The sequence below is a fragment of the Gopherus flavomarginatus genome (genome assembly GCF_025201925.1).
Source record: "Gopherus flavomarginatus isolate rGopFla2 chromosome 13 unlocalized genomic scaffold, rGopFla2.mat.asm SUPER_13_unloc_3, whole genome shotgun sequence".
NCBI lineage: Eukaryota > Metazoa > Chordata > Testudines > Testudinidae > Gopherus > Gopherus flavomarginatus.
The window spans coordinates 2,797,176-2,819,905 of NW_026114611.1; the positions used below are offsets into that span (position 1 = coordinate 2,797,176).

Below are 22,730 nucleotides of genomic sequence, written 5' to 3' on the forward strand. Positions count from 1 at the left end.
GATACTTTGGTTCTTAGGATTAGTGAGCGTGGATTTGTCAAGAACAAATCATTCCAAACCAATCCTCTTTCCTTCTTTGGCAGGGCTCCAGGCCTAGCAGAGGCCGGTAAACAGTAGATGGGATCTAGCTCGGTGTTATTAAGGCTTTTGACAGAGTCCCGTAGGACATTCTCACAAGTAAACGAGGGAAATGTGGTCTAGATGCAATCAGTGTGATGTGGGTGCAGAGCTGTTGAAAGCTTAGATTCCAAGAGCCCTTCTCCATGTCTGGCTGTCCAACAGAGAGGGTGTACCTAGTGGATCCGGAAGGGATCAGTCCAGGGTCTGGTACTATTCAATATTTTCATTACTGATTTGGAAAATGGAGTGGAGAGCATGCTTCTAAAATTTGCAAATGACACCAAGCACTTTGGAGCACAGGACTGGAATTCAAAACGCCTTTAACAAATTGGAGAATTGGTCTTCTTGAGCCAAACTCCATAGCCGGGCCCCTCTCTCTAGATTGGGATGAAGTGAAACCCCAGAGCCAAACACTCCTCTTCCTGGACAGTGCGCTTGCCCTTGAATGGTCAGATGTTGCTTAGCACTGTCAGAGCAGCTTTGGCTGGGGGATTCTCCCAGCAATTTCCAATAGCGAGAAAGTATGAAATCCTCATCAATGAAACTCAGGAGTCTTGACTCCCAGTCCCCTGCTCCATTAACTCCAGCAGAGCACACTCCCTCTCAAAGGCAGGGGGAGCGGCCACGAGGGCCTGCTTGTAATTGCCAGCTGTGAGAGGGAGTGTGCAGCAGTGGTTAGCAAAGGGGCCTGGAAAGAAGGACTGCTGGGTCCCATCAATCCTTCTGACACTTGGTGTGACCCTGAGCCAGTAGCTTCCCCTCCCCAGGCCTGTTTCTCATCAGTAGGGTTGGGGTCGCAGTTCCAACAGCCCAGGGGGGTTGGGAGGCTCCATGAAGGTGTGTAAAGTGCTGGGATTTCAGGATCCCAGAGGCGCTGTCAACCCCACGCTAGGGTGATGTTCTGCACCCCCTGCTGCTGGCCAAGTTTCTCCTTTCCCTGGCAAAAAGACAGACTCTTGTTTTCCCAAACAGCCGATCACCCAGTGTCATCACCCTGCCTAAGGAGTAGCTCAAACCTCCAAAGTGCCTGGCCAGGGGCAGGACATTAGCACAGCAAGGGAGGGGTGTGGCAGTGACATCACAAAGGCCTTTTGCAGGACCTCAGACTATTGGTCAAAGGTGGTGGGGAGGTGATGACCTCACAGAAAGATGCTGACATCAGCCAGGCAGGACAGGGGCGAGGAGCCAAGGAAACCTCAGAGACCCCTGTGGCTTTGCTTCAGCAAGTCTCCTTCTCCAGGTCTCTCTTTGAGGACTGAGAGAGTATTCGGGTTCATGTATGTGAGCACCAGGAGGAACCTCTTTTGAGTTTTCTCCTTCCCTTTTCCTGATTTTACTAGAAAACAGCCGTCCCTGTTTAGAAGGTAAGAGCCTCCTCGAGGGAAGGGATGTCCTGGGCGTGTCACAGTTCGGATGCCAGTGGCCCCCCACACTGTAAGGAAGTTCCCGCCATCTGCTCTGTGTTCGCAGTGCAGGAGAGAGCAGCATCCATGGCAGTGATTTGCTCCTGGCTGCCAGAGCAGAGCAGCAGGCTCAGCTGTCAGAACTTCCCAGAGCAATGAATGGGGAGGGGCCCATGGCTCTGTAGCAGGAATGCAGGGCAGGCGAGTTCACGGCAGGCATTGTGGGATACTGAAGGAGGCCAGTTATGGTGATATAATGAACAGCAGCGTCTACTCTGTCACTTCAAGTTTGCTTCAAAAAGCTCTAGACTTCTCATAGAAGTTGTTTTATTTTGTCAGCAACACAGGGCAGTTTTGTCGCCAGATGTGGCATTGCAGTGTGTGCACCAGCCACAAGCTGCCGACTGAGGTAGTGTTGTGTGTTTTTCACACACCTGAGCAACATAATTCTGCTGAAACAACTTTGTAGTGCAGACCTGGCCAAAGATTCACTCACAAACAACTTGTAAGGAAAATGTCACCTGCTCCTGTGCTTTGCAGAATCCAAATACAAGCAAAGCTTGTCAGGCCCCAGTGGTGATGGCAGGGAGTCAGGTGTGGGCAAACACTGTGTTTTAGCCACCCATGGGTTAGCTGGCTAAAGCATCTGTTTTGTAAACAGGAGATCCTGGGTTCAACTCCTGGTGGTGCCTTGCTGACTGGTTGTTGGGGCACCTGCTATTGGCTACTGTCAGAAGAGAGGATTCAGAGCTAGATGGGCCTTTGGTCTAGCCCAGTGTGGTTTTTCTTATGGTTTAAATAACACTCACAGGTGATAGAAAAGGCCTAAAAATCAACAGGCCCAGGCCTGTATCTTCCTCTCTTTCCCTGGCTTTAGCCCAAAGAGGGGCCTAGGGATTTAAATAACAAGCAAAACCTGGGAATCCAGGACAAGACATGTATTTAGTCTCATTTAACCATGTCAGCTATTTACTAATTAGTCCGCTTGGCACAAAAGTTTATGCAGCTGTTTTCCCATGTATCCTCAAAAATATGTAATACTAAAGGTCAAGGTATGTACCTTATACTCCCTTCAAAATGATAAATGTATCCGCAACAGATGTATCTTGTATCCCCTTCCCCAAAATAATCATGTATTCTGTGTGACCTGTTATCTATAGGTCAGTATAATGACGTTTACTAAAGTTGTTTGTTACTGATTATAAAAGGGACTCATGTCCCCCATGTAAGGTGTGCTCTTCTCTGGCATTAGTCGAGAAGAAACACCCGCTCAGCTAAACAAAAATAAAGGTGTGGTACCCGTCTTCTTGTTCTCCGTGCCTCCTTGGTGTAATTAGGTAAGCTCCAGGGGGAAACGGGCCCTGTTTGGCCAACACAGGCACTGATAATAGAGTTACTGAAAGTTTGGGAGTTAGCAGCGGGTAGGTCAGTGCTCCAGTCCCCACACAGATGACACTCTCCCTCTGGGACAGGGGCAGGTCTGAGCTCTCACCCGAACGCTCATTGTGGCTGTCAGAATCTGTGAGCAGCTTGTTTAGTTTATGCCAAAGGTTGAGTCCTGCTTTGTGCACTGTGTGTGAGAATGAAAATCCTAAACTGCCTCTTGAAATAACGAATGCAGCAGGACGTGTTATTGTCCCTGCCCCAAGGCAGACAGACCAATGGAGAAATGCCATCAAGTCCAAGGTAATACTCCACTGCCATTTTACCTTTTTTGCTTGCTAAACTCCTTATCTGCCTGGCCCAGGCTGTCCTCTGCCTCAGCTGCTGCTCCCAGCCTGCTCTAGAGTCAAACATGGAGTGCTCCCAGAGGAACAGAGACTGGGACGGGGCAGCAGCCTGGGTTGGGCTGGGAAGATGCTGGGATTTCTGGTTCCCTGAGAACTGGCCCGGCTCCCTTCTCAACAGCGAACAAATCAATTCCACATCCCCTCCCCAGAAAAATCAGCCTAGAGCCAAGGGCAGCCGGGGACGATTCCCTCTAGTTCCCACCGAGGCAGGAGAGAACCCAGGGTGTTTCTAGGAAAGCTTATGGAACTGACGTGGGGAAACCAGCCTTTAATAACAGGCAGTTCCAGTTTAAGCTAAGTGTTTTTAACAATTTCTACAACATTAAAAAACCCTTCAATCGTAGTGTCACCACCCATAAAATTGCTTCAGCCTTATAGGTTCCTAAGTGCACAACTAAACATCTCTTCAAATCCAAGGGAATGGAAATCAGTCAATGTTCAGAGTCATCCCACATAAAAGAACCATGTTGTGGTACATACTGGCCCCACCATGTGGTCGTCGCCTTTCCCTCCTCTCTGTTAAAAGTTTTAGTATTTTGCACAGAAACTTTCTTCCCTCAGGAGAGACCTGGGAACCAGGGATGCCAGCCAGACAAACACCTTTAAGAGGAGGCGTAATCTGTCAAAAAGTGATCTCCCTCCTTCAGTTCAGTGACACCCTGAAATGTTACTTATCAGGGCAGAGCCGGAGGACTGAAAGCAGCTACATCAAACCGCTGTGTAGCTAACAGGAATGAACACAAACACTCCCTTGTATCTGAAGAGATGTTTAGTTTTACCCTTTGCAAACTTCAAGGCTAAAGGGAAAGGTGATGGTGGTATCAGATATAAAGAGTGAAACATGAAACAATCATCATAGTTATGCCCATAGCAACTGTAAATATTTATAAATTCTTCTTATTATCATCAGTGTATTATTTTCTCTGTCATCTAGAAATTGACTAGATCTTGACCAAGAAATTTGGATCTTGACAAAATAATCAACTAGCCCTCATTAAGATAATGGACTTGACACCCACTCGGGTGTCTCCACGCAGGTTCAAGTACTAACAACTGTGGTACCTTACAGCCATAGCTTTTAATCAGGGCAATACATTGATACAAATTCCTGTTAAATCATTTCTCAGCCAGAGTCCATCGCCCACATTCCTTAAGGCACTGGGCCACCATGTGGACGTTTCATTTCCCTCCTCAATTTCACACAGAGGCACAATTTCGTTTGCACAGATCCAATCACAGTAAAACCTCCCTGTATCTCTTGTCTGAGCCAGGGCATTCGATTGCAGTGAATCCTTCTCTCCTGCAATGGCAATGGTCAGACAGAGGGGATGTGGCCACCTTCACCTCTGACAGTGAGATATTGGCTCGGCTCTTTCTTTCTGCTGCTGTTGTTAGTCCATGAAACACCGGGGATGGAATGCAAGGCTGAGCTCACACACCAATCCCCTGAAACATTTCAGTGCCCCAGAGAAATCCTGCCCCCGGCTATTGGAATGATATAGTAGAGATTTGAATAGGAAAGGGACTGTCTGAATTGTCAGTGTGGGGAATGAACAACAATCTATAGCAATATCGTTAGCCACAAACACACTAATCATGCTCCAGCTGGAAGGGAAATGGGCGGGAACTCTTGCTGTTCACCATGGGCACAATTACACTAATGCACAGCCGTGAGTGTGCTGGGGGAGCTTGTCTGAGCAATTTGAAGTGACAAGTCTGTGAGAACAGAATCATTGTGTAGGGCAGTAGCTGTACATCAAGTAGTTGTGGCCGAGTGGTTAAGGTGATGGACTAGAAATCCATTGGGGTCTTCCCACGCAGGTTTGAATCCTGCTAACTATGGTGGCATTAGTGTGTTGTCAGTACTGTTGTCTTAATGCTGGAGCCAGATCTGGTCTCACTCTGAGGCTGTCTGTACTTAAAATGCTGCTGTGACACTGCTCTAGCACTGCAGAGTAGACAGCTGCTACAGTGACTGGAGGGGTTTTCCATCCCTGTAATAGCTACATTGACAGAACAATATTTCCTTTTGTTTAGCACTATCTAACTATGGTTTAGGTCAGCTTAATTATACTGGTTCTGGGGTTTTTCACACCCTGAAAGACGTACTTGTTAGAGGGTTTATCCCATCACCTTCCCATTCCCTGGTCCTTCTTGCATGACCAGAGAGCAGCAATGCACTAAGTTCAAAGGTGCAAACAATTCAATGTTTATTGGGGTAAACTTCCAGCAAGCAATGATTCCAATTTCCTTCCTCAGTATCCCCCTTCCCAGCTCTGACACCACAGAGACTTGCCTGTGTCCCTGTTCCCCTTCCCTGTTCCTATTTCCCCCCTTAGCAAAACATAATTCTAATTCCCCTACCGCAATTCCCATTCCCCCTCTTACTTCCTAACTGACTGCAGACTATATAGTAAACTTGAGTTCTGCTTAGCTATACCCTAACCAATCATTTTACAGAAATTTAACTAACCAATCCTAACATAGTGTAACATGATTATCTAACCAATTATACCCCACCACCTTAATTGGTTTACACTCAACACATTAATTATACAGCAGACAGAAATAGTCACAGAACCAGACAGAGATTATACAGACAAGCAATAGGAAAGTGGGGACTACAGTGATAGAACAACAAAGAAATGAGGATTTCACACCTCAGCTATTGGTAAGTGAATTATTCCCAGACAGGATGCTATCATGGTAGAGGTTGTGGGTGCTGCTTGCTTAACTGTCTGGCCCCCAGGGCAGGATTTTGAGGTTCACCATTACTCTCTCAGAATGCCAGCACCCATCTTTTGTTCACTTAAAACGTGAGCAGGGAGATTACAACACCGCAGAACTCATGGAGCTCCAGGAAATGTGTAACTTTAGGTCCGGGTGAGTGTGTCTAAAAATCAGCTGCGCTGTAGAAGGTCTCTAGGAGTTGAAAGAGATGTGCCATCTCGACCGCCCTAAAGAGTTCATCAACTATTAATGAAAACTAGGGTTCATAAGTCATATTCTTTCTAGTATCAGGATGATGGACTGGTCTAAAGTGCTAGTTATAAAAAAATTTTTTTTCCAATCCCTTGGCTGTTCTGGTCTCTGCATAGAGATGTGATTTCACATCCCACTCTTGATATTACCATTAATTCTATCCGGAGAAAATGGCCTCACTTCAATCTCCTTTGGAACAATAGAACCCCATTTGCTTAGCCTTTCTATTCCAGTAGCTGTGAGAGAAGCTCCAAACCAGGGGGAAACAGGGCCCGTTCTCTCGACCCATCAGTTTTTGTCTTCCTTCATTCCAAGCCATTTCCTCAGATACATCCATATTTCCCACACTTTTATGAAACTTTAGGCTCATCATTTAATTGCCACACAACTGTACTTATGAAGTGAAGTGAAACACAATATTTTTTGGATATTCTTGCAGAAGAGTTTTGCTTTCTGATCTGGAATTGAACAGGGGCTACCCGAGGGGGACAATGCTGCTCCCTTTTCTTTGCTCATCCAAAAAACATAAGTTTGTGGTGCCCTTTGTTTCCTTGTTCTTCAAACACCTGTCGGGGTGGCCAAGGGAGACTTGGTCCTGACTCTCAGGGTCCCTCCCTGCCCTACCTTTCTATATGATTCTGTTGTGTGGGTTTGCGCTGTGTCACTGTTCCACGCTGAGCTGTTTTGCACAGTGTCACTTTGCCCTCTGATGCATTGTTTCGTGTTGTATGGTTTTGCACTGGCTTGTGTTGCGTTGGTTTGAGCTGAGCTCTTTTGCAGTGTGTCATTTTGCCCCATGGGGCGTTCATTTGCATGGTGCTGAATTGTCGGGCTTTGCACTCCTACGTGTTGTCTCTTTGTGCTATCAAATGTCATTTCACAGTGAATCGTTAGATTGTGATATTTCCACTTTTGTTGTTGTTTATATTACATTGCGATGGCATCGAATTATAGAGCTGTACGGCTGCAAGGGCCCTGGAGAGGTCATGAAATCCAGCCCTCTCTGCTGAAGCAGGGTCAAGCAGAGACGATGCATTGGGGGCATGTGGGATCAAGTGCCCACAGCAGCCGGCCCAGGCAGGGAGCAGAAGGAGGGAACCAGAGCCAGAGCGGGTTGTCTATGGGACCAAGTATATGCAGAGTATCCTTGACAGAGGTTTGTTCAACCTGTTCTTAAAAACCTCCTAGGACAGAGACTCCACAGAAACCCTTGGGAGCCTATTCCAGAGCTTAACTACCCTCAGAGTTAGAAAGCTGTTCCCAACATCTAACGTGAATCTCGCTGGCTGCAGATTAAGTCCATTACTTCTTGTCCTACCATCAGTGGACATGGAGACCAATTGATCATTGTCCTATTTATAAAGACCAAACTTTTCCCCCTGCAATTATCCATTAAATGGTTACTATCCCCTCTTCTTGCCTGGTGTACAATGGAAGAGGAGAAAATACTCTCTTAACATAGGATGCAAATGTCAGTTTGTTCTCTCTTCATGTTTTACTGAAGCTCAGAGAGAGGAAGAAACATGACCTGCCAAAGAGCACAGAGAGTTTGTTTCATTTTGATCTGTGACTATTACCAGAAGAGTGACACCTAAGATTTGTCGCAACCACCCACCATGGGGCTTGATTTTATGATGGTGGGATTAAGAGCATCATGCTCTACCAACAGAGCTAACTAGATTTAAAGTCAGTCAACTGCCCAGTTCCAGTGTAGAAGGAGCCTGAAGGTTTTTATTTGTGAGCTGATGTTCCCTGTCTGACATTTGCCTTCTTTCCTGGTTTGTTATGTCTCCAGCGAGCAAACCAGAGCTGTCACTGGGCTGGTTAGATGCTGCTTTCTAGACCAGAGAGCTGGGGTTAATTCAGCATGCTGCTGCCATCGGCTGGTCAGAGTAACCAGGGCGGGAGGTTGGAATTTAGGATTCTCCCAACAAGGGGAGATGCTGTTGGACTCATCTAGTGGGGGAGAGTCTGAAAAAGTTTCTCGGTTCCCAGAGACGGGGCAGACAAGCTGGTGCCACACACACATTTTCATAGGGAATCAGGCCCCCCCTTGGGAAAAACTCAAAAGAAGCCCAGACCCAGGAGTGTCAGAGAAGAGAATCACTGTTTGCTTTAAGAGATGGGTGAGGGAAACCTGCAGGTCCTTAGATCCCTCCAGCACCTGATAGAACCATTTGTGGGGAAAGTCTGGGGAAGCCAACGAGGACAAGGAGGGTGAAAAAGGCCTTGCAGCTGTTGTACAATAACCATGCTCTCAGCAGAAGGGTCCAGGGAGCTCTGCTCTCAGAACTCACAAGATAGCAAAGTTCAGAGCCCTGTTGCACGGAGTCAGACTGTGATCAGCTCACAGTGAGAGGAAGCAACACCCCTCCCTTGGTCTCTATGCCAGAGCTCCTATCATCTGAGTGTCCTTCCTGCAAGAGTCGGTTGCTGAGAGGGTTGCGATGGGGTAAATGAAGACAGAGGAGGATTGTTCCTCATGGATATTTTTGGTGTGTTTCTGTGATCCTGCTGGAGGAAGCATCCTTAGAGTTTGTTTCAGTGGCTTGTGTTGGGCTGAGGTTGTGACCCAGAGTACAGGGGTTCCTGCACTCTCTGTTCTTAACCCCTTAGGGAGTGGACAATGGAGCACTGTCAGAAAGTGGATAGAAAGTAGCCTAAGAAAGTGTAGCATAAGTGAGAAAAAAAAACCATCAGCTCTCTAGTGGTCTAGTGTTTAGGATTTGGCACTTTCACTGCCATGGCCTGGGTTTCCCAGTCAGGGAAAAGTAACTTTAAACCAAAAAAGCTTCAGTTATTCTTCACTTGCAATGTAAACAAGCCTGTGGTTTTTTGCTGATTCCCCCATCTTCCCAGCATCTCCAGGGCAGGGCTGGCTCCAGGCACTAGTGCAGCAAGCAGTTTCCTGGGACGGCCAATGGAATGGGGAGGCTTCTGCGGCAGTTGGGCCCTCTCAGTCCCTCTCGGAGGGAAAGACTTGCTGCCAAAAGTGGCAGAGGTAGAGCTGCAGCTGATTGCAGCTTTTTTATATTTTTTTTCCGCTTGTAGTGGCAAAAACACTGGAACTGGCCCTGCTCCATGGAAGACAATTTGTTCAATCCCAGATGAGTGGAGTTCTATCAGTTCTCAGCCTGAGTCCTTAGGGCTTAATCCTAAGGATATTGTCCCATCATGGGGCCATTTCCTTCCTCTCTTTCATACAGAAGCACAATTTTCCTTGCACAGCCACAGGAGCAGCAAGATCTTTCTCTGTCCCTTGTGCAAAGCAGGGGGCCAAATTCCATGGAAACAATGGATGAGTTGGGGCCCTGGGCACATCCAACCGTGGCAGTGAGATGTTCCCTCCTCTCTTTCTTTATGCCCCCGTTGTTATTTCATGGATTGTCTGGGATGGGGGAAAAGCTGAGTTCACTCCAGGTGAAGGGTAAAAAGGACCCTCAAAGTCTCAGGACCCAACCCCTGCTACCAGGATCACCGAGGTGCTGGGGATTTGAGTAGGAAAGGGACTATGTGAATTGTCAAGGTGAGGAATGAATAACAATCCACAACCAGATCCACTTCATTAACCACTGACACAGACTAATCCTGCTGCAGAAAGAAGGGAAACTGGGAGTGATTCTTTGCTGTGCAGCCATGGAAACAATGACCCAATTGCACCGCAGTGAATGTGCTGGGGAAGCTGGACTTTACAGGCAGGTGGCAATAGCAGATCCTAGAAATACCTGGAGCTTCCCACACCACTCCTGCCACCAGGGTCAGGTGTTGAGTGACTCACAGCGCCCCTCCCCTCCCATTACCTTCCAGCAGGAGGTGGCCGCACTCCCCACCCAATGCAGGGGAGAGGGATGAGTGTATCTCTGCACCCTGAGTCCGGGGCACACACTCTCTCTGCCCCACACATCAATTCTGGCCCTGCTGAAAAGTGACCCTAAGAACCAGCAGCCTCCAGGACAGCAGGTTTGGCCCTCAGAGCAGGGAATGTGTCCCCTATGCTGCTCTTAGGCCACTGGATGCTCTGGGAATAGGAGGGCTCTGAGTATGACCGACAGCCTATCTAGGGATGTAACTCAGTGGTAGAGTACATGCTTTGCATGTATGAGGCCCTGTGTTCAATCTCCAGCGTTTCGAGGTTCTTTGTTGTACTCTGCTGCTTTGCTCATGGCCAGCTGGGATGTGGCCCAGCAGTCTCCCTGCAGGAGTTTTAATCCTGCTGAGTGAGGGGCAAGTGCCAATTGAATGCAAGTTCTGGGGAGGTTTCTGCTCCTAAGTCACCTTGGTACATTTAAGATTCCCATCTGCTTTGCTGCTTGGGACAAGGGTAGATGAGAAGGGCGAATCCTCCAGCACTGGAGGGAAAGATCCCATCTGCACAGACAGAGAGGCAGACTAGACTTATTTCTTGTCTGGGCCCAATCTTTTCACCTGGTATAGCCCTTGTTCCAGCTCAGGTGATAGCTAGGGGATGTCTCATCACTGCAGCCATGTTTGTTCAGTTCCACCCCCTTATACAGCTTTGGTACAAGGCAGGAACCTTTTGTCTCTCTCCTGAGGAAAAGCCACAGGTTTAAGATGGATTCCTGTACCAGGTGACATGGTCACATGTCCTGTGAGACCTCAAGCCTTCACTCTTCCTGGCCTGACTCACAGATGGTGCAGGACAGAGCCATCTGCAGTCAATTGTCCTGGTTAATGAGAGCCATCAAGAGTCCAAACCACTATTAATGGCTCACACTTTGCATCATTGCAACAGGACCTCAGAGTTATAGTTCATATTTCTAGTTTCAGATACAGGAATGATCGGTTCATACAAATAGGATGAACACACACAGTAGATTATAAGCTTTGTAATGATACCTTACAAGAGACCTTTCGCATGAAGCATAGTCCAGTCACTTTATATTCACACTCATTAACATATTTTCATAAAATCACATGGAGTGCAACTTCACAGCAGGGAAAGGGTTTTACTAGGACACCTGGGAGCAGTTGAGTTTCATGTACAGGCTGTAGTATTAGTTCCTCCAGGTTTCTCATAAGCACACAGGGACCTTAACAGATGCTCTCGATACAGGAATGGCCCAGACACGATAAAGTGATGGCAATTGTATTTTCCTTTTTTATTTTTGCATTTCCAATGACATTTCTGTCTGTGATTTCGTTTTGCTTTGTATAACTGTGTTTTCTCCTGGATTTGATATTTAACTAAAAAAGAAAAATGCCTCAGGGCCGCGGATGGAGGATCACACTGGGGCTAGGACTGCTAAGAGAGCGAGAGTAGCAGGTTTTCTGTACTGTTTCTCGCTCTCTTTTTCTTGATTAGTTTCTCTTCTGCACGAAATTTGCCTCTTTTACATGTGAACCTGGTTAGCTCAATTGGACATCAGACTTTTAGTCTGAGAGTACAGGATCCAAGTCCCTGGTCAAACAGACACATAGTTCCCCCTGTGATATTCCTCAAGAACTTCAGAAGGACTCTTCTTGACTTCAGTTTTTCCTTTTCAGAAATTAGCCTTTCCTAGGAATGGCCCTTTACTGCCTGGGACTGAAGATGCTACTTCCTCACCTGTCCATTGACCTAGCAATCTGGAGGAAGAAAGGCCTCTGGGCCTGCAGCAAAGCTCCGTGCGCTGACTTTTTGAACAAATGCAGGGCTAGCCAGAGATGCATGTTCCCACTGAGTCCTCCCTGCCAGAAGTCAACAGAGATCAAAGGCCCCCATGCTGGTACCATGGTTTAAGGGCCAGCACTCAGGACTTTGAACCCTGAAATCAAAGTTTAAGTCTCAATGAGACCTTGGGGTCCTTTGGTTGCCAGCTAACCATCTTGGGATTTCCAAAGCTTCATCCTGTTCTCCCAAATGACATGGTAGCCTGATCTAATATTTAACTAAAAAATAATTTATCTGTGCACCAAATGGAGGAGCAAGATGGAACTAGGGCTGATAAGGGAGCAAGAATAGCAAATTTTCTGAATTTTCTGTCCTCTTTTTCTTGACTAGTTTCTCTTCTGCACCAAACTTTCCTTTCGTTGTGTGAGTCTGGCTAGCTCAATTGGTAGCACATCAGACTTTTAATCTGAGGGTCCAAGGTTCAAGTCCCTGGTCAAGTAAAGAAGGGGACTTTTCCTCCTGTGGTATTCCCCCCAAAACTGAAGAAGGCATCTCTTTAGGATGTTACTTAACATCACTCCCCCTGCCCCTGTAGGACTTGGCCTCCTCTAGGAAGGGCCATGTACTGCCTGGGACTGAAGGGGCAACTTCCTCTCATGCCCCCTGGCTTCTCAGTCTGGATTAAGAAAGATCTTTCTGGGAGCTGCAGCAAACTGCTGCATGACAACTTGGTGAGTAAATGCAGGGCTGCCCCCACAGGGTCCATCCACACCAGAGCTCAGCACAAGTCTGGGGGATTCCTATGGTATAAGGGTCAGGACTTTGAATCCTGCAATCTGAGCTGAAGTATTGTTGGGATCTGAGGGCGGACAATTTCTGTGGCACAAACCCTGCTGGGTCTTCCAAGGCTCTGTCTTGCTTTCTCAAAGGCCATGAAAGCCTGTCTTTTACCTGCCAGCTGTTGTGACTTGAGCACAAGAGGGCACATTTGATCCAGAAGCCTGGCCGTGCCTGGAGTCCTGTAGGTAGGGATGCAAGCTCCATTTCCTCTGAGTCCTGAAGCTGGGCTGCAGCCTGGCCTAGGAGGCAGCCCTATTGGTTCACCTACTGGCCCAAAGTCACTTGTGCAGTGTTGGTGTCCACAGGAATGCTGAAGGGCCTAAGGGAGGGAGGCTCAATACTCTCCCCTATCAGTCAGGGAGGAAGAGAAGGGCTCAAGAGTGGGCAGGTTGATGGCTGGGCCTTCTAGCATTCGGTTGGGGATGAGGTGGGGAATGCGAACTGGGAGAAGCGGTTGCTGGCCTGTTAGGAATATCTCGGCCGGTGGCATAAGTGGACCTTGTCATTAGCCTACAAAGTTGTGATGCTCAAGACTTATCTTTTGGCTATGGGAAATTTCCTCAGCCATGTGTTTCCCTCTGCTCCACGAGTGCTGCTGAGACCAAACACGATGGCCTTCCTAGCCAATGGGAGCTGTGGAGTTGGTACTCAGGGCAGGGGCAGCACATAGAGATGCTTCCCCACCCTGGGGGATGCTGGGACATGCCAGCCACTTCTGGGAGCGGTACGGAGGGACAGAGGTAGAGTGTGCAGGGAGTCACATCAATGTTGCTGGCACATCCCTGCATGATTCCCATGGCAGCACCAAACAAGGGTTGTTTTCCACTGCCCAGGAGACCCAGCCAGGGACTGATGTCCTGGAGATATGTTGGGAAAGGGACTGTCTGAATTCCCAAGGCAGGGAATGAACAATCTACAGCAACATCATTAACCACAAACACACTCTAACCATGCTCAAACCAGTAGGGAAATGGGCAGGAATTCTTGCTGTTCAGCCAGGGCCACACGTACAGAGCTGCACAGCAGTGAGTGAGCTGTGGAAGCTGGTCTGAGCAAACAATTGGAAATGACCCTTCAGTAAGAACAGAACCAGAGTGTAGAAAGGCCCCTGTGTTAAGTGGTTGTGGCTGAGTGCTTAGGGAGCTGGGTTGACGCCATAGGTGTCTTTCTGTGGAGATTTGATTCTTGCCAGCTAGGGAAGGCTGGCGTGTGGTGTCTTCATGGCTGTACTTTCAGTGATGCAGGTTTCTCTATCCCATTGTTCCATGGGCATCCTACTAGATTGCCAGCTGCCTTTCAACTGCAGTGTGGAGACTGTGTATGGGGAGAGACAGTGAGTGTGTCGAAGTACGTAGGAGCAGATCATTATTATCTCTACCAGAAAGAGGGAGAAGCTAAGGCTGAGAAAGGAGAATTAACTTGTCTTAGGTCACACAGCCAGGCAGTGGCAGAGTTGGGAATAGGACCCAAGAGCCCTGATTTTCAAACTAACCATCAGATCTTGAATTTCTGACATTGAATGACCTGAGTAAAGTGCTCTCAGATGAGCTCCAGACCAACAACAGTGCACAGTAATTATTCATCAAGTATTTGAGGAGAACTGCAATGTTACAGAGAATCATGAACTGCTCAGAGACAATTAATGCAGAGAAGCAGCAAAATTCATCAAACATATAACTGGTTATGACTTATTTCCTTGGTCTTCAAAGAGAACAACAAGGACCTGAGTCTCCTCCCTGTCAATAATCCCCTGCTCAACCAATCAGGGTAGAGACTAAGGATGGGAGGCTGAGGGTTCTCACCACAGAGCCCAAAGGATGGCCCAGGTCACTGGTGGGAATCACTGCCCGAGCACTATTTCAGCCCCACATTTTTGGGTGGACCTCCCACAGTGGGAGCTGCAGAGTATGTCTACACTAAGGGATTATTCCGATTTTACATAAACCTCTTTTGTAAAGCAGATTGTATAAAGTCGAGTGCACGTGGCCACACTAAGCACATTAATTCGGCGGTGTGTGCTTCCATGGGCCGAAGCTAGCGTCGATTTCTGGAGCGTTGCAGTGTGGGTAGCTATTCCGTAGCTATCCCATAGTTCCCGCAGTCTCCTCCTACTCTTGGAATTCTGGGTTGAGATCCCAGTGCCTGATGGGGCAAAAATCATTGTTGTGGGTGGTTCTGGGTAAATGTCGTCACTCATTCCTTCCTCCGGGAAAGCAACGGCAGACAATCATTTCACGCCCTTTTTCCCTGGATTGCCCTGGCAGACACCATAGCATGGCAACCATGGAGCCTGTTTTGCATTTTGTCACTGTCACCGTATGTGTACTGGAATCCGCTGACAGAGGCAGTACTGCAGCACTACACAGCAGCATTCATTTGCCTTTGCATGATAGCAGAGATGATTATCAGTTGTTCTGTACTGTCTGCTGTGCCATTGTAAATTGGCAATGAGATGATTGTTGTTTGTTGTTCTGTGCTGTCTGCTGCTGTCATGGGTGCTCCTGGCTGACCTTTGCTGAAGTTGGCCAAGAACGCAAAGACAAAAATAGGAATGACTCCTCTGGTCATTCCCTCCTTAACGTTGTATCTAAAAATAGAGTCAGTCCTGCCTAGAATATGGGGCAAGTGTACTAGAGAACCAGTGTATCAGAGAGCACAGCTGCTCCATTTCAGATCCTGCAGAAATGATGAACTACATGCCTTTCTAAGGGTTGCCCCTACAACAACCGCACCTGTTGCTTCCCTGCTTCCCCAACCCTCCTGGGCTACCATTGCAGTGTCCCCGCATTTGTGTGATGAAGTAATAAAGAATGCAGGAATAAGAAACACTGACTTATTAGAGATAAATTGAGGGGGAGGCAGCCTCCAACTGCTATTAGTCCAGGCACAACATTAAGCAGTGCAAGGGAGAGGAGCCCAGCATCCTGCTGCTATAGTAGTCCAGGCAGTACAGAATCTTTTCTTCACACATGAAAGGCAGCGGGCCTTTTAAATCATCTCCCAAGCCCCCATGCCGGAGCCCTGGGGAGCAAATCACTGCCGTGGATGCTGCTCTCTCCAGCTTTGCGAACACAGAGCAGGGGCGGCAGAAGCTTCCTTACAGCAGGGGGGGGCACCGTTGTCCGAACTGTGGCACCCTTATGACACCCCTTCCCTAAGGACCCTCACTCACAGCACCTCTCCCCTCGAGGCCACACCCACAGAACGCCTCTTCCCCAAGACTGTACCCTTTCCCCTCCCCTCCATCATTTATCCTAACAGCCAATAAAGAGTGGTGGGGCCATGGCCCTCTAACCCCCCTGTTCCAGCACCTCTGACACGGAGTGAAGCAGGCAGCAGTGTGTACGTGTATGTGTGTGTGTGTGACAGAGAGTGCTGTGCTGTGCTGAGCTGAGCCAGTGAGAGAAGGGGGGCTGATGTCGGGGCTGTCCCCTGCCTCAGGACTGGTTGCTTCCAGCAGCTGTCTGAACTTAGAGACAGTGTGCCGACACACTCACTCTTCCACAATGCACACACTGTCTCTCCTCCCCACACGCACATGCTCTCTACCCCATCACTTGCACATTGCAGTTGAAAAGCAGCTGGCAATCTAGTAGGATGCCAATAGAACAATGGGATAGAGAAACCTGTATCATTTGATGCTGTACCAGCCCGTGAGGCATTGCAAATCCTTCCCAAAGCACGCTGCAGCCAGTTGCACAGTGGAATAGCTACCCACAATGCACTGCTCTCTGTGGTGATCCAAGAGATTCTAGCATGGATGTGCACTGGTGACACAGGGTGGACATGCAATAGCTGTTCAATTAAAACACTTTAACTAAAGCCACATCACCCATTAGTGTAGGCCTAGCTTGAGAGTGAGACAAGGCCCTGCTCTGTTGAAACTAAAGAACCACAACTTCCTCTGTAGTTTGACTGCAGATCAAGTGGTCCTTGGTTCAAATCCAAGTGCCCTCTCACAAACCTGTTCCTTCAATAAAAATAATTCCATCTGCAGTATGTTCAGGAGCTCCACTAAATAGGGACCCCTGAAATGAATGGACACACTCAATGTTTTTCTGTGCAAATGCATAAAAACCTAGCAAACATGTCCCCCAACTGAAATCACTTCCAATCCTCTAAGTCTCTAGGTTTGTTTTCATCAATTAAACAAAGGCACATGAAAACACATTTGCAGGTCCTTGGCCTCCATGGGCTACAGTGCGCAGAAAAACAAGAACCACATCCACTTGGGAGGAATGGGCTAGTCTGTATGACATTTGGTAAGTAAGTTGTCATTCGGACTGAAAACTCTACTGGAGATGGAAAGGAACCTGTTACAAAAATAAAATAACCAAGATTTACCAAACTTCCTGTTACACATCCAATCCTCTGTGTGTGCACATGGCATCAACTGGGGCTCTGACAAATGGCAGCCTTCCTTTAACACGGATCATTGTTCCGTGTAACTTTCAGATACATTCAAATGGCAGCTGTTTAGAGGTCATGTGCTGCTAGTTTATGAGCAGCAGCAGAGTCTCTGTACGTTTACCAACCGTAGAGCTGAGTGTATCTGCATCCAAGTAACTGCAGAGTCAGTGTAGTACCAGACAGTTAATTGCACAGTCTCGCTTTCTGGTCTCATTGATCATTTGGGTAGAAACAGCAACGGTTTGGTGGGTTTTGTTTTTTTCCCCTTCATTTTCTCCTAAGGAATGTGTGATCTTGAGCATGTTAGTTTAAGTTCCCTGCGGGTCAGGAAAATTCCATCTCCTTGAAATAGGTGGGGAAGTGACCTGTTTGTGTAACCTAGAATAACAGAGCTTTTGTAAAGCAGTTTTGCCTTTAATATACTGGGATAAAGATAGTAAATTGTAAATTCCACAGCCAGACACCAGGCCAGCATCAATTGATGGGGCCAGGATCAATTAATTCCAGAAGAAACAAACTCTTGGGAAGTAGATGTAATTTGTCCCCAAACCTTTCTTTATTCTCATATGCTCTCAGGGATTCTCTCCTAGAGGGCAGAATTAAAGTTATCTGGGCATGTACCCTCACTCTGTATTCCCTGTTTTTCCAGAGTTTGAGTTTTACTGAACTCGATGTTCTGGAAGGTAAGAGATATTCACAGTCAAAGTTAACTCTCTGTTAACAAAGGTTTTGTTAGTGGCAAATAATGAGACTAATCCCTCACTGCAGTAATTCCACTGACTTCAGTGTACTCTTCCTCATTTCTAATTCCAAAAAAATAAGCAAATTAAAACAACCTTGAGAACTAAAATGCTGTGAGAAAATGGAAATTTTAGTAGCTCAAATAATTCAGTTTCTTCTGTTTTGTGCGTGTGTAAATGGCACATGTTAATTTATAAGCACATCTTTCTTAACTTCTTCAAATATTCTGTAGTACATTAACTAGATCAAGTGGGTTGTTCAATGCAGTGAGGTTTTCATGCATTGCACAAAACATATTTTTCATGTTATGTAAATGAACACAACTCATTGAATACAAAATTGTGTATTTCATGCCATGAACTGAGTCGTAGGTCAAATTAATAGGCTTGTTTTTTCTGTCTCTCTCCATGAAAAAAGGAAGAAACCGTGAAAATACCCATGGAGAGAGGGTGTTTCTGAGAGCTGGGGTAGATATGGAGATATTTATGAAAGGAGGAGAGGCCAAAGTAGGGCCTTAGCTGGAACAAATGGGGAGGTTTTTTGTGCAGTTTCATTTCAGCCAGCCTCACATCCTGTAGTCCCTACTTCACCACCCCACCAACAAAGCCACCTGTGACTCCTGACACAGCCCCACTGCAAAAACTGCAGAGCCCTCAGCACTCCCTCTCCTAGCTGGATCCCCTGGCGGCCAGAGCTCTCCGCAGAACTGCTGTGGTTGCTCTCCTGAGTGTCTGATCAAGGATGGCTACCGGCTTCTCCTGAGAATGCAGCTGAGAAATGACTCACCCTTCTCTAGATTCTTGCCTCTGGGCTCTGAGAAGCACGATGGGCCCTGTATGATAAAGTCCATGCAACATTCCCCTCTCATCCCAGCCCTGGTTTGTCACTAGTAGCCTGCTGTGTCTGGGTAGCAGCAAAGGATGTTTCCCAACATTCAGGAGACCCCAGCCTGGGACTAAAGTCAGCCCAGCCCAGACCCCACATCCTAAAGTGAATAAGGAAAAGTTATTTACTTGTTCCCATAATATAAGAACTAGGGAACACCAAATGAAAGTAATGAGCAGCAGGTTTAAAACAAATAAAAGGAGGTTCTTCACACAGTGCACAGTCAACATGTCAAACTCCTTGGCTGAGAAGGTTGTGAAGGCTGGGACTATAACAGGATTTAAAAAAAACCTAGATAAATTCATGGAGGTTAAGTCCATTGATGGCTATTATCCAGGATGGGTAAGGAATGGTGTCCCTAGCCTCTGTTTGTCATAGAGTGGAGATGGCTGGTAGGAGAGAGATCACTTGATCATTACCTGTTAGGTTCAGTCCCTCTGGGGCACCTGTCATTGGCCACTGTTGGCAGACAGGATACTGGGCTGGATGGACCTTCGGTCTGACCCAGTATGGCTGTTCTCATGTTCTTCTGAAGGGAGGGAGAAAGCCCTGCAACACAGTTTCTGTAGTGTAGTGTTTATCACATTTGCCTAACATGCAAAAGGGCATTGGTTCAAAAACAGGAGGTTTTACTTTTTCTGCCTGTCCAGCAAAGCGCTCCTACTGCTGCCACTGTCCTGTCCTGCAGTAACCCCAACCTCTGCATGGCAGACGGTGGTGAAATGAGCTGAGCAAAAAGCCTTGGCATCAGCAGGGGAAAGCTAGAGGGTCTAGACCAGTCACCTTTTGAAGCCTTGTGACTTGGCCTCCTCTGCCCTTGGAGGTTGGCCTACGGAGGTCGGCTCTTCCTGCTGGCCTCCTTTGTGTGACATGCCAAAGGAGGGAGTGAGGCAGGAACGGGGGAACGGGGCAAAAGAGGAAAGTCCAGCTGAGGAAGGCAGGGCAGAAGCTAAGCCCATTTGCCCTAAGCCTTTCCCACAGCTGGTCAGTAGCTGTGAGGTGGGAGCTCATTCAGCCCCTGCTTCTGCTTAGTATTTAAAAACACCTTAGTGTCCCTATCTCTGCTGGCCTTAGATTTCTCGTCCTGTCCATTTCCAGACACCTCAGATGAGGTGGCCGAGTGGTTAAGGCACTGGACTGCTAATCCATTGCGCTCTGTACACATGGGTTCAAATCCCATCCTCATGGGTTGCATTCAGTCTTCACTCCTCCTTTCTAAACAACCATCTCTCCCTTTGGTACAATAACAGAGCAAGCAATGTTGCTGCCTGCAAACAAAAGCCTGCTCAAAAACCCCTTTGCTTTAAATAAAATGTCTAAATCTCAGATTTCTAAAAAAAAAAATTCTCTAGTCCTGTATGTCTTAGTTTTCATCTCAAAAGGTAACAGCCTCATAATCTCCCCCAAACACCCTGAGACCTTCCCAAATTATTACAATACCCCAGTTCTCAGCAAGGCCATGACAGTGACCCACAGCTAGAGTGTCTAGGCTAAGGTGTTCTGAAGGAGGCAACTCAAACATTTTCTCCCTGCTTCCCTTGGCAAGGTCTGATTGGGAAAACAAAATTTCCCAAACTGAAAATTTTCAGCTGAAAAGCCAGTACTAGCTATTTGGGGACTTTGGTTTGAATGTATTATTATTATTATCTTCTGATTCATGAATCAGTTTTGTCATCCAGGTGTGTTTCCAGCTGTTGATTTGTGGGGGAGAGATGCCAAGTCATGATGTCTCTTCCCCCCTTTCATAGTTTCTTCCAACTTTCTAGAAAGCTCCTTTGCTATGATGTGTGTCAAGCAATGTCCATTGTTGCTGTGTTATCTCGGTGAAGTCTGCATTGTACACGGTTCCTGGGATAGTCCTTGGGACTGTAGCCACCTTTAATGGGCCAGCAGTGAGTCTGGCTCCTCCATTTTTGCACCTGAAAGGCTGGTGGGGGGCATTTCCCAACCTCATAACATATTTCTGTAATGCACACAGAACAAACTTCATAACTTCCCAAACCAATGTGAGCATATAGAATGCAAGAAGACATTAATGTTCAACAGATGAACAGTTCAAGATTTTTAAAATGATACCTCACCAGGCAGACTTTGTTCAAAACGTATCATCACTATATGAAAGTGGTGAATATGGGGCTTGCAGGGTGCTGCTTTAAGCACAGCGTGCCACACCTGGGCTTCCATTGCAATGGGAACGTACCCTTAGAATCCATCTCTCCCGGGATAAAGATGGCAGGATGGCTGGCCTGAGTCATCTGACTTGGGCTCATTATGCTAAGGCTGAGATGCTAAAAACAGTGGTGCAGATATTTGTGTTCACACTGAAGCCTGGGTTCAGAAACCCTCACCCCTCGTGGGGTCTCAGAGGTTGGGCTCAAGCCCATATGTCTGCACTGTAATTTTATAGTCTTGCAGTCCAAGTCCCATAACCCTGAGTCAGCTGACCTGGGCTTTGAGACAGGTGAGCTGGGTGTTTTAATCACAGTGTAGACATAACATTAGGATAGGTCTAGGAGCCCAGAAGGTTGGGAGGGAGTTTAGCAAGTGCAAATGGTAAAATCACAGGGAAGTATTACTCTGGACTCATGGCAATTCTCCATTGGTCTGTCTGCTTTTCAGGCAGGGATAATAACTGCCAGTGGTGCCCTGTTGAGTGGCTTTTGGGGCACCTGCTCTTGGCTGTTGTCAGAAGGACCTTTGGTCTAGCCCAATGTGGGTTTTCTTATGGTTTAAATTACACACACAGGCACTGATAACAGAGTTACTGAACGTTTGGGAGTTAGGAGCTGGTAAGTCAGCGGTCCAGTCCCGTCATGGATGACCCCCTCCCTCTGGGACAGGGGCAGGTCTGAGCTCTCACACCAAATGCTCATTGTGGCTGCCAGAATCTGTGGCCAGCTCATTTAGTTTATGCCAAGGGTTGAGTCCTGCTTTGTGCCCAGTGCCTGAGAATGAAAATCCTAAACCACCCTATGAAATAATGAATGCAGCAGGATGTGCTATTGTCCCTGCCCCAAAGCAGGCAGACCAATGGAGAAATGCCACTGAGTCCAGGGTAATACTTCATTGCGGTTTTACCTTTTTTGCTTGCTAAACTCCCTCCCAACTTTGAGGGGGCCCAGAGCCCAGTATTGAGCCTGAGCTGAGACATCTACACTGCAAATTTACCACCCCACGGACAAAGCCTCAGGAGCCTGAGCTGGCATGGGGCAGCTCTGGGTGTTTCATTGCAGCATGGACATAGCGTAGTATTATGTCTGCACTGTCATAAACACACCCAAGTCACTATTCTGAAACCCTGGGTCAGTTGATTCAGGCTTGTGGGGCTTGTGCTGCAGGGTTATAAAATTACAGTGTAGACACTTGGGCTTGAGCCCAGCCTCCGAGACCCCACAAGGGGTGAGGGTCTCCGAACCTGGGCTCCAGTCTGAGCCTAAATGTCTACACTGCAGTTTTTAGCCTCACAACCTGAGCCCCAGGAGTCCAAGTCAGATGATCCAGGCCAGCCAGGCCACACTGCTTTTATTACGTTATAGATGCCCTCTCAGGGTATGTCTACATTGCAATGTAAGCCCAGGGTTAGCAGAAGTCATGTCAGCAGCCCCAACTCATAAACATAAACCAAGAGAAAAAGAGCCACCCCCCAAAATAGCTGGGCAGTGTCCTTCCCCCTATGGTTTGTAAGTCCTGCAACTAAAAGTCCTTTAACATGAGCCATCCCCTCTCTGCACTCCACTCACAGCTGTTGTCCTTAGTCAGTGCAAACCCAGAGGTGCCTCTGTAGACTTCACCCGACATCTTGGTTGGAAAGGGGGAAAAATAAGAAGGCACTATTCTCACTATGTTGTCTAGGAACTCACTGATCCCTCCACAGCCACCCTGTCCTAACACTGATCTAACCCTTAAATTTTAGTATTAGGACCCAGGTGCCAGCCCATTTGGTTTTTG

The 22,730-nt window shown here is 47.4% G+C and overlaps 2 long non-coding RNA genes and 1 other non-coding gene across 4 annotated transcripts in view; 1 reads left to right on the forward strand and 2 right to left on the reverse strand.

Moving 5' to 3' along the window:
- The window catches only part of LOC127041585 (uncharacterized), a 593,788-nt gene that overhangs the window by 349,216 nt on the left and 221,842 nt on the right, over positions 1 to 22,730 (reverse strand). The window lies entirely within an intron of this gene.
- LOC127041587 (uncharacterized) overlaps positions 1 to 22,730 on the reverse strand; it is a 65,915-nt gene that overhangs the window by 6,161 nt on the left and 37,024 nt on the right. The window contains exon 2 of the long non-coding RNA XR_007771681.1: positions 1,137 to 1,258. This is a non-coding gene — a long non-coding RNA (uncharacterized LOC127041587). The remainder of the gene's footprint in view (positions 1 to 1,136; positions 1,259 to 22,730) is intronic.
- On the forward strand, positions 5,074 to 5,155 carry TRNAS-AGA (transfer RNA serine (anticodon AGA)). Its single transcript has one exon. It is a non-coding gene; the product is annotated as a tRNA-Ser (tRNA).